The 16,095-nt window shown below is 44.8% G+C and overlaps 1 pseudogene across 1 annotated transcript; it reads right to left on the reverse strand.

Moving 5' to 3' along the window:
- Positions 1-10,277: 10,277 nt before the first annotated feature.
- Positions 10,278-11,172, reverse strand: LOC308613586 (BOS complex subunit TMEM147-like; annotated as a pseudogene). Its single transcript has one exon. The product of its transcript is annotated as a BOS complex subunit TMEM147-like (transcript).
- Between the last annotated feature and the right edge of the window lie 4,923 nt (positions 11,173-16,095).

Consider the following 16,095-nt stretch of genomic DNA (forward strand, 5'->3'; position numbering starts at 1 on the left):
GTGCCGAAGCTGAGGAATCTTGCTTTAGGGAAAGTGACAAGTGTTGAATTAGGGATGTATTTTGAAAGTAGAGCCAACTGGATTTGCGTTTGGATGTGGGGAGTGAGAGAAAGAGGAGTCGAGGGATTCCAAGGTTTTTGGTCTGAGCAACGGAGTGAATGATGGTAGCATGTACTGAGATGGGGAGCTCTGGGGGAAGAACAGATTCTGGGTGGGGAGCAGGTGGTAAATCAAGAGTGTGTTTATCGGGCTTCCCTGGTGGCGCAGTGGTTGAGAGTCCGCCTGCCGATGCAGGGGACATGGGTTCGTGCCCTGGTCCGGGAAGATCCCACATGCCGCGGAGTGGCTGGGCCCGTGAGCCATGGCTGCTGAGCCTGTGCGTCCGGAGCCTGTGCTCCGCAACGGGAGAGGCCACAGCAGTGAGGGGCCCGCGTACCGCAAAAAAAAAAAAAAAAAAAAAAGAGTGTGTTTATCAACAGGTTAAATCTGAGATGCCTATTGGTGATGTTACTTAGGCAATTGGCTGTTTGAGTCTGGAGCTCAGGAAAGATGTCTGAGTGGGAGCTGTAGATGCGGCGTCATCAGAAGAAAGGTGGGATTTTAAATCAATAGCTCGTAAGAGATCACCTAAGGAGTAAAGGCAGGTAGAGAGGCAAAGAGGTCAGAGGACTGAGCCCTTTGGGAATCCAATATCTAGTTGGAGAGGAGGAGGGAGAGCCAGCAAAGGAGATGGGGAAGGAGCAACAGGCAGGTAGGAGGAGAACCACATGAGTGTGGTGTCCTGGAAGCCAAGGAAAGCAAGCACTTCAAGAAGCATGGCTGGCTCAGCTATGTTGAATGCTGCTGAGGGGATGCAGGTGAGAAAAGAATTGCCCACGGGGATTGCATCATGAAGCTTGTCAGTGACCTTGACAAGAGCAGGCTCCATGGAGTGGGTTTGGGAGAGAGAAAGAGGTGATAAAATGGAAGTAGCGGTTATAGGCAATTATTTCAAAGAGTTATGCCATAAGAGGGGAACACATAATATGCCAGTAGTTAGAGGAAGATATGGGGTCAAAGAAAGATATTACAACACATTTGTAGGCTGAAGGGAAGATCTAGTGGAGAGGGGAAAATCGTTGATGTTAATCTCTGTTGCCTACTTACTACATCTCAGGAGCTGCATTAGGCACTTCATATGGATTTTTTTTTTTTTTTTTTTATTTTTGGCCGTGCCTGTGGCTTACGGGATCTTAGTTCCCACACCAGGGATTAAACCTGGCCCTCGGCAGTGAAAGCGCAGAGTCCTAACCACTGGACCACCAGGGAATTCCCTGTATGTATTATTTAATGTAACCTGTACATCAAACCAATGAGATAGACTATAGTGTTTTCCCCATTTCACAGAAGTTAAAACTGAGGCATGGAGAGGATCGGTTGGTTACATGGCCACGGTCCCATGGCTAGTAAGTGGGGGAAGTTGGATGTAACCAGGATGTCTGGCTCTGGAGCCCAAGTTCTCACTTTCTTCTTCATCTGAATTCATTTCTTATTGCAGATTGTAACCACCGGCTAAAGTTTATTATCATTTGTTTTCCCCTTCAGAGGAAAACAAAACTACTGACCCTTCAATACTCAGCTGAAGCTGATCTCCTGGGTTTTGTGTCTGACTGCTCCCACCATGAGCCCCTCTGCTTCTGGAGCAAACCTCGATCTATCATAGTCTCTAACACAGCCCACCCAGACCATCACCCACCTAATTGTGTCTGTTTACTTGTCAGTCTCCTGCAGTGAAGCAGGAGCTCCTCAAGGACAGGGGCTGTGTCTAATTTGTCTAATTCATCTTTCTATTCTTAGTTGGCAGGACAAGCCCTCAAACAATAAGTATTTGTCAAGGAGTTGAATGGATGGATGATTGAACGAATGTAAAAACTCATTAAGAATATTGGAAGCCGGGCTTCCCTGGTGGCGCAGTGGTTGGGGGTCCGCCTGCCAATGCAGGGGACACGGGTTCGTGCCCCGGTCCGGGAAGATCCCACATGCCGCGGAGTGGCTGGGCCCGTGAGCCATGGCCGCTGAGCCTGCGCGTCCGGAGCCTGTGCTCCGCAACGGGAGAGGCCACAACAGTGAGAGGCCCGCGTACCGGAAAAAAAAAAAAGAATATTGGAAGCCATAAGACAGCTGAGTACGGGCATCTAAATGTACAAGCTGGATACATACAAAAGCGCTCTCAGTTCAGAGGAGTGGGGGCTTAAGGGTGAAGATGCTTGTAAAGAAGGCCTCACGTCCATACTAGTCAGTATGTCGAGATGGAGTCCAGGAGTTAGCACAGGAGGTTTCTTCCCTTTTCAAAGAATTCCATGGTCTTACCACTGGAAGCCCAGAGAATCAGGAAACTTGGGTTCCAGTCCATATTCACCCCTTACCATCTGGATGGGATTGCCAGATAAAATATTGCATGAAATATTTGATATTTGCGATACTAAAAAATATTCATTATGTATATGAAATTTAAATTTAACTGGGCTCCTATATGTATATTTGCTCAATCTGGCAAACTTCCAGCTGGTAACCTTGGCCAAGCTGCATAAAACCCCCTTAAGCTTCAGTCTCTGTATCTATAAAATGGAGAAATTTGAGCTTTCCTTATTGGCATGAGAATTAAATAAGGTCTTCAAGTAGAGTACTTAACACAGCAAAGGGCACATGGTAAGTGCCCAATAAATGAGATAGTCGGCTTCATAACATTTATTTTAATTTCCTTCTCTTCTAGAGCATTAACGTATAATCCATCAAATTAGACTTACACAGAGCTTCTCAGGAATGCGTCAGTTAAGTGGCCAGTTAATGTGAGTTTGGGCAGCTGGCTAGGATGGTGAAGTATAGAGTTTGAGACTCAGTCCTGGGCCCCAAAGAGGGTTAATGGAGGATCCGAATTCTCATTCAGCCACTGATTTCTCAGTCAGATCTTGGAGTTTCCCCACAACAGCACACCAGTAAAAGAAAGATGTGATCCTTCCAGAAACCAGTAGAGGGGGGAAGTGTGTGCATTTTGGGATAAAACTGGGATACAGCAGGATCAGTCAAGCAGCAGCAGCAGCAGCAGGTTTTCACGTTCCTTTAGAGAAAAGCGGAGGGCCCGAGAAAGCCCTGAGGAGGATACTGGCCATAGGCAGTCAGTGAGACCCCCAAACCGCCAAGTAAATCAGCCTATAGAGGACCAGCCCCTAAGGGCGGTTTAGGGCATACACTGTGTAGAAAGAAAAAGAGACTCTGTATGTTGAAAGATACCAAAAAGCCAAAAGCAGGCGACAGCCAAGAGAAAAAATTGCAAATTGTATAACAAAGAATTCCAGAATGCATAAAGGTGTCCCATCAATCGTTAAGCCAAAGACAAAACCAAAACCAAACAGACAAAAAAAACACACCGAAAAAAGATTAATCTCGCTAGCAACAGGGAAATAAAAATGGAAACAACATTGCAGGGAGTTTCTGCCTTATTTTCCTATGGTTAATATTCATTGAATACCTATTCTGTGCCAGGCATTGTGCTAAGAATTTCCTAAACATTAACTCAGCACTTAATTTGTCAAAAACCTTTAGAAGTAGAAACACAGTATTCCCATTTTACCTATAGAAAACTGCTGCTCAGAAAGGTTAGTAACTTGCCTAGAATTCACTCAGCTGGGAAGGGCAGAGCAGGGTTCGGACCCAGGTTTGCAGGCTTCCAAGTCCTTCCTCTCCTCACACTGGTTGTTTTAGGATTTCGGTTCAAGCACTATCTAATGCTTGAATATGGTGCTTTGGAGAAGGCCCTGGAAGTTGTGAACCCCAAGCAGCCAAATAGGAATGGAAAAGTAAAAACAAACAGAAACCTCAGAAAATCCAACAGCCTTACGAGCAGGCCTGGGGAAACAGATTGGAAAGTGGGGATTTGGGGAATGGACGAGATGGGTGTTCAGAAGCCCGGTTGCGGGGGGCAGGGAACCAGTTGATGGCCCTCAATTTTAAGCGAGATGGAGTCTGGCAGGCCTGAAGTTTCACAGCCTTAGAGGCTGGAACCCAAGGAATCTGTTTGTCGTCCACTGCATGCTGAGTTGTAAATTCTCATTTCTAAACCTTCCAGGCTGGAGTCTGCAGCTCCCTCCCCCATCTCGCACCTGTGGGCAGCGGGGGCTCCAATGAATGGACAAGTTCCATGAATTCTTGCCCCTTCCCCCACTTTTTACATAGCCAAGCCGCGGGACAAAAGGCGCCCGGGCCCTGGGGCTCCTTCCCCGGGCTCCTGCCAGCTCCGGGGAGTGTCAGACGGCTGGAGCCGCTCCACACCGCACCATTTACATTTTTTACAGCCTCCCTCCCACCCCCTACTCCCCTCTCCCTTAGGGCCATGGCCAGGGCCACAGGTCCTCTAGGCCCCTGGACTCTCCTTACAGTTCCCTGGAGGTTGAGGGCAGTTGCCTGTGAAGCAGAGAGCCAGGGCAGCAGGAATACAGGTGGGGCTCCATTCTGGGTCCACATCCTAGAATCTAGGGCTGAAGGTGCAGGTCCTTTGTTCGGGACAATTTATTCCACCAGCCCAGCAGCAGCAGCCAGAATTTGCTTCCCTTTTCCTTGCAAGCCTGTTCCAGGCCCCACAGAGTGACTTCCCCGTAGGATATGGGTCCCTATCTTTCTTGCATAGCTCCCTAATCCACTGATAAATGCAGCTACTATTTATTGAGCACCTACTGCATGCCAGGGACAGTGCAAAATGCCTGTGCATCTGTTCCTTCATTTAATTCTTACAACAACCCCAGGTGAAATAAGTGTGGACCCTATTTTCCAGATGAGGAAAGAGGTTCAGACAGGAGAGGTGTGTCCCCCCGGGCCTCCACGCACTCAGCGGCCTATCAGTTGTCAGCAGTAGTGCCAGGATATGAGCCCAGGTCTCCTCATACCCCCCCACCCTGACTGTGAGTCTGAGGACCGATTGGGCAAGTCCTTCCTCAAACTCTCTTGCACAATCCCTCAGTCCCCGCTGTTTACCTGTTTACCAGCTGGTTCTAAAATCGGACAGGCCATCATCCTGATCCTTCCTGATCCTTAGGGCTGGCCCCACCTGGGCTCGCCTTGCCCTCCTAGGTAGCCTCCTATAGAAGCCCACATTTTGTTTCAAATAGTAGTTCAGTAGGACCGGCCAGGAAAAGGGACAGTTATTCCTCACTTCTGTGAAAGGCCCTGTGGAGATTCAGGCCTGGCTCAGATTTGCTGCTCGCTGACCTTCCTCCATCTCTTGCAGGCCCTGCCCTGTGGACTGAGGCCAAGTTTCAGACAAAATGAGGGCCGGTTGATTCTAACTGGCATGTTCCACATCTTCTGATAGCCCCCCAAGGCGCCTCCAACTTCCTAAGATATGGGCCAACACATCAAAAGGCACCCTGCAGGGAGAGGAATGAAAACTCTGGAACCTGGCCACATCCTGCCTTAGAGAGAAAAGCTGAAATACAGCCACGGAGGTGATCACGGTTTCAGTCAGCCCAGCCAGCCCTTGGCGTCCTCAAAGGGCCCAGCAGTCCCATCCCTTAAAGGGCTCAGAAGCCACTTTAGCCACAATAATTCTATGCACTGCACGTACCCAGCAAATGACAACACAAAGCACTTCTTCATTCATTTACCAAAACACAGAAATAAATACGTAAGTATCTAAATACTTCTCTACATATTACCTTCTTTGACTAAGCATTTCCACTTTGTGAATCTTACAGAAATGTTTGTACAATGTGTGCAAATATGTCTTTTCACATTGTTTGTAACAGGGAAAAAGTGGAAACAACCTAAATGTCCAATTGCAAAGAGATGATTAAATATATTATTGTACATCCCTACAATCAAATATTCTGCAGCTGCTAAAAGGTGTGAGCTAATTTTATATGTACCAACAAGGAACATAATCCATGACATACTGTTGGGTGAAAAGAAGCAAGTAGCAGAACAATATATAAATGTCATTCCTTTTTGTTAAAAAAAATGTATTTATTAAGGTAGAAGGTAGATAGATAATGTTTTTAACCTGAGGATTTAGGACGGCGGTTGTTACCTTAACTGCACATTGGAATACCCGGGAATTAAAAAGATCCAGAGGCCCAGGCCCACTCCAGACCATGTATCAATATATCACAATCTCTTGGGGTGGGAGGGAGGGAGTGTTTTAACTTCCCCAGGTGATCCCAATGAGCAGCCAACTTGGGAAACACTACCTTAAAAAAACAGAAGGAAGGAAAGGTTGACTCAGAAAGGAAAATCAAGTTGTAACCTCTTTACATGAAATCTAAACAGATATTACCTACTCTGCTCTTTCTGGGAAAAGAAAGGGGCTGGATCGCCTTGAATTATCACTAGCCTTCTGTAAGCACTGAGTTAGTTGAGTTTAGCTCTGAGCAATGCCAAACTTTTTGATGACACCGGAGGGGTTCTAGAAGTTGACCACTTGACTTCAGGAGATGAAGTCTTCAAGGGCAGCAGGAAGGTTAAGAGCCCGCATTGCTGCGCCTTCTGAAGGACGTGGGCCACCACCTCATTAGTAAATGGAAACACAAATGAAGCACTTTGCACAGCGCCTGACACAGGGGTGGTGCTTAACATGTGGTAGCTTATTTATTTTCAGGAATGGAAAGAGCTCAGAGATAATCTTAGTGCCTGCTGAGTACCAGGCATGTATATATGGTGTCCTGTAATCCAAACAAGCCTGAGGCCAACATTCATATACCCATTTTACAGATGAGGAACCTGGGGCGTACCGGGGTTGGCATCTTGTCAGAAACCAGGATTAAAAGCCGGTTCTGTCCAGCTCTATATTGTGTACTTTGCTTACCACACTCTGTCCCTTCTTAGGGACCTTTTGGGCAGGGATTTAACTCTGATTAGGGCTCTCATTTTTAGACTCACTCTTCATTTACCTTCAGAGGAAGGGAATGTGTGGCTGAAGTTACCTGGGATCACTCTGCTTAGAGATGATAGGACACCTTAAAAGACTGTGCCCAAAAGTGGTCTGGAAGGCCTGAAGTTGAAGCCACACCATGAAAGGAAAGGAAAGGAAAGTTCTATCTCTGAGCCCAAAAGGAAACATTATGGGCTTTGGGCATTTGTTCTGCACTGCGGATGGATGCAGGCAGAAGACCCCTCCAATCTCCCACCCCAAATTTTCCATTCCCTCCTCCCTCAAAGCAACTGCTTGAGCCTGGTTTTCACATCTGTGTTTCCTGGCCTGGCTGGCAAGTTTATCTTCGCACCTCAGAGGATTTGGTGCTGCTCCCGTTCTTTTTCACTTCCCTTGAAAAAAGGGAGGTGCTCTTGGGCTTTGTCCTGTTGTCTCTTCCTCCTCCTTTTCACATCACTTGAATCAAGTACAGCAGTCAAAAACAGCGACTTAGGGCTTCCCTGGTGGCGCAGTGGTTGAGAGTCCGCCTGCCGATGCAGGGGACACGGGTTCGTGCCCTGGTCTGGGAAGATCCCACATGCCGCGGAGTGGCTAGGCCCGTGAGCCATGGCCGCTGAGCCTGCGCGTCCAGAGCCTGTGCTCCGCAATGGGAGAGGCCACAACAGTGAGAGGCCAGCGTACAGAAAAAAAAAAAAAAGGAAAAACAGGGACTTATTGAGTATCCACCTTAACCAGCACTGCGGGTAGCACATCGGTCCTGGAGAATCTGCCTTAGATCACCAGTACTCCCTCCACCTGGAATCTCTGCTCTATCGTCTCTGTTTCCTGGGCCGTGCAACCCCCATGCCACCTCCTCTAGGAAGATTTCACGGATCTCATCTACTCCATGTCCTTACGGCACTTGCACACCTCTCCTGCATGACTTTCCATATCCTGTACTTGGTTTATGGCTATTTGTATGTATGTCTTCCCCACTAGACTGAACATTTCCTTGAAGGCAGAAACAATCTTTTCTTTTTTTCTTTTTGGCCGAGCTGCGCAGTTTTTGTGGTTTTAGTTCCCCGACTAGGGACAGAACCCGGGCCCTCGGCAGGGTGCGGAGTCCTAACCACTGGACCGCCAGGGAATTCCCACAATCTTTTCTTTATCTTTGTATTCTTCAAGAACCTAACTCAGTGCCTGGCATATTAAGAACAAAAAATTCATACGGTTGTTTGCTTAAACTCTTTCCAAAAAAGGATTTTAAGTGCCTTACTGAAATACATAAAGAGTAGCAGAAATGGGACTGAAGAAAAGCAAGGGTAAAGAAATCATGGAATGAGAGTGCTCTCTTCGGCAGCACATATACTAAAATTGGAACGATACAGAGAAGATTAGCATGGCCCCTGCACAAGGATGACATGCAAATTTGTGAAGTGTTCCATATTTTAAAGCAACTACATGCCAATAAAAATTTTTTTAAAAAAGAAAGAAATCATGGAATGAAAGCCCATAATAACAACAAAAATGTTTGAGTTCTTACTAATGCTGAGCACTGTTCTAATTGATTTACATGCATCACCTCATTTAATCTTTATAATAATCCTGGGAGGTGATTACTGTTATAATTATTTTACCTTTGAGGAAGCGGAGGCACAGAGAGGTTGTCACTTGCCCAAGTTCACACAGTGGGATGCGAACACAGGCAATGTGGTTTCAGAAGGCTGTGCTCATAACCACAGCCCTCAGGATACCAACCACAGACATTCTGTGTGTAGAGCTGGGTTATGAATCTGGCTCTGAGGTTTCTAGCAGTCGAAGCCAAGAAGAAAAGGCATTTAATGACAGGAGTGATTGTATTTATTAGAAACAATAAACCAAATCCTTGGGAGAAATGCAGCTTTTTGTAACCTTGAGTCTGAGAGAACTCATCAAGAAGACACTGTTTTTCAAACTTTATAAGTTGATCTTCCATGGGTAAAAATTGTTAAACTCCCCAATACAGGTATATTTGTTTATATTTATACATATGCACTGATGAACTAATATATTATGTGCATTGTAAAACACAAAAGTAGAAATTGAAAAGAATGAGAGAAACTATAAAAACACATGGAAATTCTGCTGAGGACAATCTTGTACGCTCCCTGGGTAGACACAGGCCCCTCCTGAGTTCCCTGGTACGGTAGGTGATTCTATGGGAGGGATCCTGGCAACAGATAACAGTGGCTGACTTCACATCACCATTTCTTATAACAACCAAAGCATGACACCGAAAATGCATTTCAGCGACAGCAGTTCTAAAGGGATCAAAATACTGTTGTCCAAAGGAGCACATCTCTGATTGGCTGCTTTGATCTAGTAATAGCTATTCTATTTACTACATACATAAAACTAATATTATAATATATAACTTATATATATATATATTATATATGTATAACTAATATCAATTGAGCTTTTTCTGTATGAGAGTCATTGTACTAGATGCTTTACTCATGCTCCCCATTTAATCCTTATTGCAGTCCTTTGAAGTAATTATCAGTATAATCACCGTTTTACAGATGAGGAAACTGAGGCTCAGAGAGGTTAATTGGTTCATGGAGTAGAGCTGGGGTTTAGACTCATGTTTATTAGATTCTGAAGCCAACGTTCTTTTTTTTTTTTTTTTTTGCGGTACGCGGGCCTCTCACCGCTGTGGCCTCTCCCGTTGCGGAGCACAGGCTCCGGACGCGCAGGCTCAGCGGCCATGGCTCACGGGCCCAGCCGCTCTGCGGCATGTGGGATCTTCCCGGACCGGGGCACGAACCCATGTCCCCTGCATCGGCAGGCGGACTCTCAACCACTGCGCCACCAGGGAAGCCCCTGAAGCCAACGTTCTTCATTACCTTCTGTACTCCACAGAAAATTTGAATATAGATGGTTTTAAACAGTAGTTTCCCCCTTTTACAAACCTTTTTTATTTACCAAAAGAATGCATTCTTGTGGTAAAAAATGCAAACAAAACTGAAGTGTGCAAAGTAAAAAGGCCACCTTTTCCTACAAACAAGCTCACCTGTTAGTCTGCTCTTTCTAAAGTCTTCTAGACTTCTTTCTACTCACTGAACATGTATATATACATATCAATTTTGCAAAAGTAGGATCAGAACATATATTTTACTTTGAACTCTCTCTTTAATGTGGCTATCTTTCCAGGGTGGTTCATGCAGATCTATTCACATATTAGGAGCAGATAACACAATTGACTACTTACCCCTCTCTTCTTAAAATATTCTCTCTGGGTTTTTCTTTCTGCCTTTTTTTTTTTTTTTTTTTAATGGTACGCAGGCGTCTCAGTGGCAGGCGGACTCTCAACCACTGCGCCACCAGGGAAGCCCTTTTTTTTTTTTTTTTTGTGGAACTTTGCAAATACTGTTTACTTCACTGAAACCTGGAGATGGGGAAAAGGTATGTGAAAGTCTGGGACACCAAGCCTAGGAGTGCATATCGACAAGGGCGACATACAAGGCCAAGGTGCTGAGGGCCCGCAGTGCCGTCCAGCTGCCCAGGGAACAGAGGTGGACAAACATCTCCATGACAAAGGCCTTGTAGACGTTAAGGAACATCAGTAGGAGGACTGCTGGCTGGAAAGTGTGGTACAGGTCATAGCATGTGATCATCCACACCTGGGCAGGTGCGACGACGTAATGGACCAGACAGATGTTGGAGTCAATGCTCATCTGGATGTAGTTCCAGTCAAACTCAGTGTCCGAGCTCCATCCCAGAGGGGGATGTAGCAGGACATAATGAACTTGGCGGTGACCCAGCCCAGGGTAGGAACCATGATCTTGTATTCCCCCTTGCTGGCATTCTGGGACATGACAACGTTTAGGCCTATCAGGTCTGCCACAACCACGCTGGCCTTCATGAACTCCCCAATGAAGTCATAGATGCCACCTTCCCAACTGGGAAAGAAAGTGGCCAGGAACAGCATCTTGCACAGCTGCACGATCAGGTAGGTGACTCCGGCCTGGACACACTTCCAGAAGGCGCTGTACTCGGACAGCCTGCTGCACTTGTAGGTGATGAAGTAGGGGTGAAGTAGGCCAGGGCGAAGCAGTTCCCAAAGTGGAATAGTGTCATGGCGCCGGCTGCCCAGCCCACTGGAGCGCGCCTCTCTGCCTCGGAGGCCTGGCGCCTGAGCCTGGGCCTGGCGCCCACCTTCCTTCTGCTTCTTTTTTTTTTTTCCCCTGGGTGACTCTAAAGTTTAGTCCCTTTTCTTTCTCCCTTCTTTTCCTTCTTCTATTGCCTTGCCTCTAGAGCTTATCCATCTATATGCTAACAACTCCCAGACTTACTTCACTCTTTACCTGGAACACTGCAATTTTCTCTGCTTTCAATTTGCTTTGTTGTTAGTTTTAAGCCTATTGGAGGATGTATATTTGCATTTGCTTATACTTACAAAAAGAAAGTCTGGAAGGAAACTAATGAAAGGGGTTACCTGTGTGTGGTGGTGGGGAGTGGAGGGAATTGGGAATAAACTAACCAAGATCAAAGGCACCAGGCTTGAGATTACGAACAAAGTTAATTGGGAGAACTTGGGTTTGGCCTGTGGTCTTGTCTCTCCTTTACGGATGAAATAGAGGTGACAGAAGAAATGTAATGAACTTGGTGGGGAGAGGACCACAAGGCCTTAAAACCTGGTCTGAGGCCTAGCTGTTCCTGTGGGGTACCTGTGCCTGTTTCCTTGGGGCAGCGGAGGGGTAAGTTATCCACAAGCCTTCTTCCCTGTCCAGGTGAATTCCCCAAGGGCACCTGCAAAGGTCCTGTAAATAAAGCAGGTGTCAATCTAATGACATAGCCCACCCTTTGCAAGCTCTCTTCCTGGCTAAGGATAGGGCTGCCTGCCCTCTGCCTAAATGGGAATGCTGCATGCGGGTAAGTTTCCTTCCCCTTCGCTTCCATAAAGTGATTCTCCCATTCAACAAAAATAGATATTCAACCTTCCTATTATAAAACTTATCATACACATCAAAACTGAGAGAATGGCATAATGAACCACCTTGAATGAATGGTAAAATGAACCCCTGATTCAATAATTATTGACATTTTGTCATATATGCTTTACCCTTCCTTTCTTCCTCCCTTCCTTCCTTTCTTCCTTCCTTTCTTTCTTTCTTTCTTTCTTTCTCTTCCTTTTTTTTAAAAATCAGGTAACAAAAGATCAGTGTTTAATGGCAAACAGTGGGGGGGCACTTTTTCTTCTTCTTTTCCTCTGATTTTTAAAGAGCAAATACCTAAAGTCCTATCATTTCAACCCTGAATTCTTACAAACATATCTGAAAATTTAGGACCTTTTCTTACTATTATCACCTCTAACAAATTTAACATTAATTCCTTAGAATATTATTAATTCCTTAGAATACGCTAAACTCCAGTCTATATTCAAATTTACCGCAAAATTAAATGACTTTAAAGCCATAAAGAATGCCAGATCGGAGTTGCAAACGAAACCAGAGAAGCTAGCATCAGCCCAGCAGCCCGCTCAGCACAGGTCTCTGAGAAATGCCAGTGTCCAGGAGTGGGGGGCGTTCCTTGGGAAAAGCAAGTAATAGTAGTTCTTATTGAGCACTTACTGTGGACCCCCCTGGGCTATGGCTTCTGACTGGAAGAGATGACATTAGCTCTTTGTGTGTCTTCATAGTATTGAACATAATGCCTACATAGAGTAGACACTCAACTAATTGAGATGTGAATTGATCATCATACCTCCCTGCTGTTAAGTGTTTCTTTGCAGCAAAGGAGTGACTTCACTGTTTAATTCAATCATTCGAATAAAGTGGATATTATTATCCCTATTTTACAAAGGAGGAAACTGAGGGTCAGACTTGTCTAAGTTCCCTAAACTAGAACGTAGAGGAGCTGAGCTTCAACTCAGGTTAGTCTGACTCAGAGTCTGAGTGGTCATCTGTCTTGGTAATCACCAAGGGACTCTTATAGGGGTAGTAAAGGCCTGAGTCGGGGTAGAGTCCTGGGCAAAGAGAGGGTAAAAGGGCGGGGTGGGGGGCGGGGAAGAAGAGAAAGGAACAAAGGAAGGAAGCCAGGAGATTATGATGTCATGGAATTAAAACTAGCAGCCATTGGATAAAGAGCCATGGTATACAGGGAACACAGGTATTTGTTCTGCTGTGGAACGAATGAGAAACTTTTGAACCTCAACCCTCAAACTCTTGAGTCAGGTCCATGGACATCACTATGTACTCAGAGCTAGTCCAGGATCTGCCCCATACTAGGAGCTCAAATATCTGTTGAATGAATGACAGTGCATGAGTGAATGTGTGAGTAAGTGAATAACTGAATAAATGTTAGACTAATATGTAAATTATTTAATAAGGCATTGAGTGGCTGCATTAATTGAATGACAAATGGATGAATTCTTTAAATATCTATAGAAGGAGAATGAGGTGGGAAGACAGCTACATCTAACAGCAGCAACATGTCCAGAGCATTTTATCATACCTGTGCTAAGAACTTCATAAGCAGTTTTTCATTTAATTCTCAGAGCAAACTCGCCAGTACTATTATCATTCTTTAAGTGAGGAATTAGGTCTGGAGATGTGAGAAAACTTGTTCAAGGGCACATAGGCACAGAGCTGGAATTTTAATGCTGCCATTATGCTCCAAAGCTCAGGCTTTTCACTATACAGTCAGTGTTCAATCAATATTATTACTTCACTCAATACCGGACTTGTTTTTGTAGCTGATCCAAATACAGGTGAACCACCACTTATACAACCCCTGGAAAGCTGTAAATTTAAACACAGTTAATTACTTATCTCAGCTCATTATGTAAAGGAAGCTGTCCTATTGTATGCCCCTTTATAAGTGAAGGATTACCCTGAACTCATCTGCGTCCTAAATCTGAATTTTGTTCAAAGCAAGGTATATATTAACTAAAGATATCTACTTGTAGGAGTTGGTTTAATTATTGCTGGGAATCTGGGATTTTTGGTGTTTGGACAGCTTATGATGAGACCCTTAATTTTGTGACAGCTCATCTTAATGGTTTAAATAAAGGTAGATTAAAATGTACCAAATCCAAAATCCATTAAAGACAAGATATGTTCAATATATGTAAAAATAAGCAGATTTCTTCATGATGAAAGCCAAGTCCAATTATAAACCACAAACTCAGAAAAAAATATTTCTAGTTCCTGCCGTAGACCAAGGGCTGTCTTTATATAAAACTCTCTTTAATCAATAAGAAAAGGTCTATAACCAAATAGCAAAATGGGGCAAAGGATATTCACAGGAAAGGAAATATAAATGGCTCTTAAATGGATGAAAAATGTTCTCCTTTACTCATAATGAAAATTGTAAATTAAAACCACACTGAGAGACTAAGTTTTCACCTATTAGATTGGCAAAGATAAAAAAAAATGTGATGACACACTACGCTGTCTTAGGGGTAGGAAGGCTACACTCATACTTTGTTTTGGGGGGAATAAACTGGTACAACTTCTACGAAGAGAAACTTGGCAAAATCTATCTAAATTACTATACGCATACACTTTGAAGGTACAGTTACACCTACACGTGTGCAAAATTATGTATGTGCAAGGTTACCAATTGTAGCATGGTTTAAGAGCAAAAGAAGGAAACGACCTTAAGGTTCATCAATAGAGGACTGGATAGGGACTTCCCTGGTGGTGCAGTGGTTAGGAGCTGCCTGCCAATGGAGGGGACGTGGGTTCGATCCCTGGTCCGGGAAGATCCCACATGCCGCAGAGCAACTAAGCCCTTGGACCACAACTACTGAGCCTGTGCTCTAGGACCCATGCTCCAGAACAAGAGAAGACACCACAATGAGAAGCCCACCCGCGCACTGCTACGAAGAGTAGCCCCTGATCGCCGCAACTAGAGAAAGCCCACGTGCAGCAACGAAGACCCAATGCAACCAAAAATAAATAAATAAATTTATTTAAAAAAGCAAGCTACATAAGAGTAGTATATTACATTTATACTTTAAAGAAAGGACAAAAGTGCTCTCTGAGAGATTTGCTTCTTTATGCATAACAGATCTCTGGCATGATACCTTAGAAACGATGTTGGTTGCTTTTTTTTTCCTTAATACATCTTTATTGGAGTATAATTGCTTCACAATACTGTGTTAGTTTCTGTTGCATAACATAGCGAATCAGCCATATGCATACACATGTCCCCATATCCCTTCCCGCTTTTTAAAATTTATTTAAATTAATTTTATGTAGTTATTTATTTTTGGCCGCATTGGGTCTTCATTGCTGAGCGCGGGCTTTCTCTAGGCGCTGAGAGCGAAGGCTACTCTTCGTTGCGGTGCGCGGGCTTCTCATTGCGGTGGCTTCTCTTGTTGCAGAGCATGGGCTCTAGAGTGCAGGCTCAGTAGTTGTAGCAAATGGGCTCAGTAGTTGTGGCGCACGGGCTTAGTTGATCTGCAGCATGTGGGCTCTTCCCGGACCAGGGCTCGAACCCGTGTCCCCTGTATTGGCAGGAGGATTCTTAACCACTGTGCCACCAGGGAAGCCCTCCCCTCCCTCTTGAGCCTCCCTCCCATCCTCCCTATCCCACCCCTCTAGGTCATCGCAAAGCACCGAGCTGACCTCCTTGTGCTATGCTTCTGCTTCCCACCAGCCAACTATTTTACATTTGGTAGTGTATATACATCAATGCTACTCTCACTTTGCCCCAGCTTCGCCCTCCCACCCCATGTCATCAAGTCCATTCTCTGTCTACCTCTTTATTCCTGCCCTGCAACTAGGTTCATCAGTACCTTTTTTTTTTTTTAAGATTCCATCTATATGCGTTAGTGTATGGTATTTGTTTTTCTCTTTCTGACTTACTTCACTCTGTATGACAGACTCTAGGGTCAATCCACCTCACTACAGATAATAACTCAATTTCGTTTCCTTTTATGGCTGAGTAATAGTCCATTGTAGATATGTGTCACATCTTCTCTATCCATTCATCTGTTGATGGACATTTAGGTTGGTTCCATGTCCTGGCTATTGTAAATAGTGCTGCAATGAACATTGTGGTGCATGTCTCTTTTTGAATGATGATATTGGTTGCTTCTGAAAAGAGAAACTGTAGAAAGGGAACAGGGCTGAAATTTGAATCTTGAATACTTTAGTAAATTCCTGAACCAATATTTACAAGCATTTTGAATAATACACAGTGGCACTGTGGTCCCTCCCTACTTC

This window comes from Mesoplodon bidens (assembly GCF_964165515.1).
Source record: "Mesoplodon bidens genome assembly, chromosome: 3".
Taxonomy (NCBI): Eukaryota; Metazoa; Chordata; class Mammalia; order Artiodactyla; family Ziphiidae; genus Mesoplodon; species Mesoplodon bidens.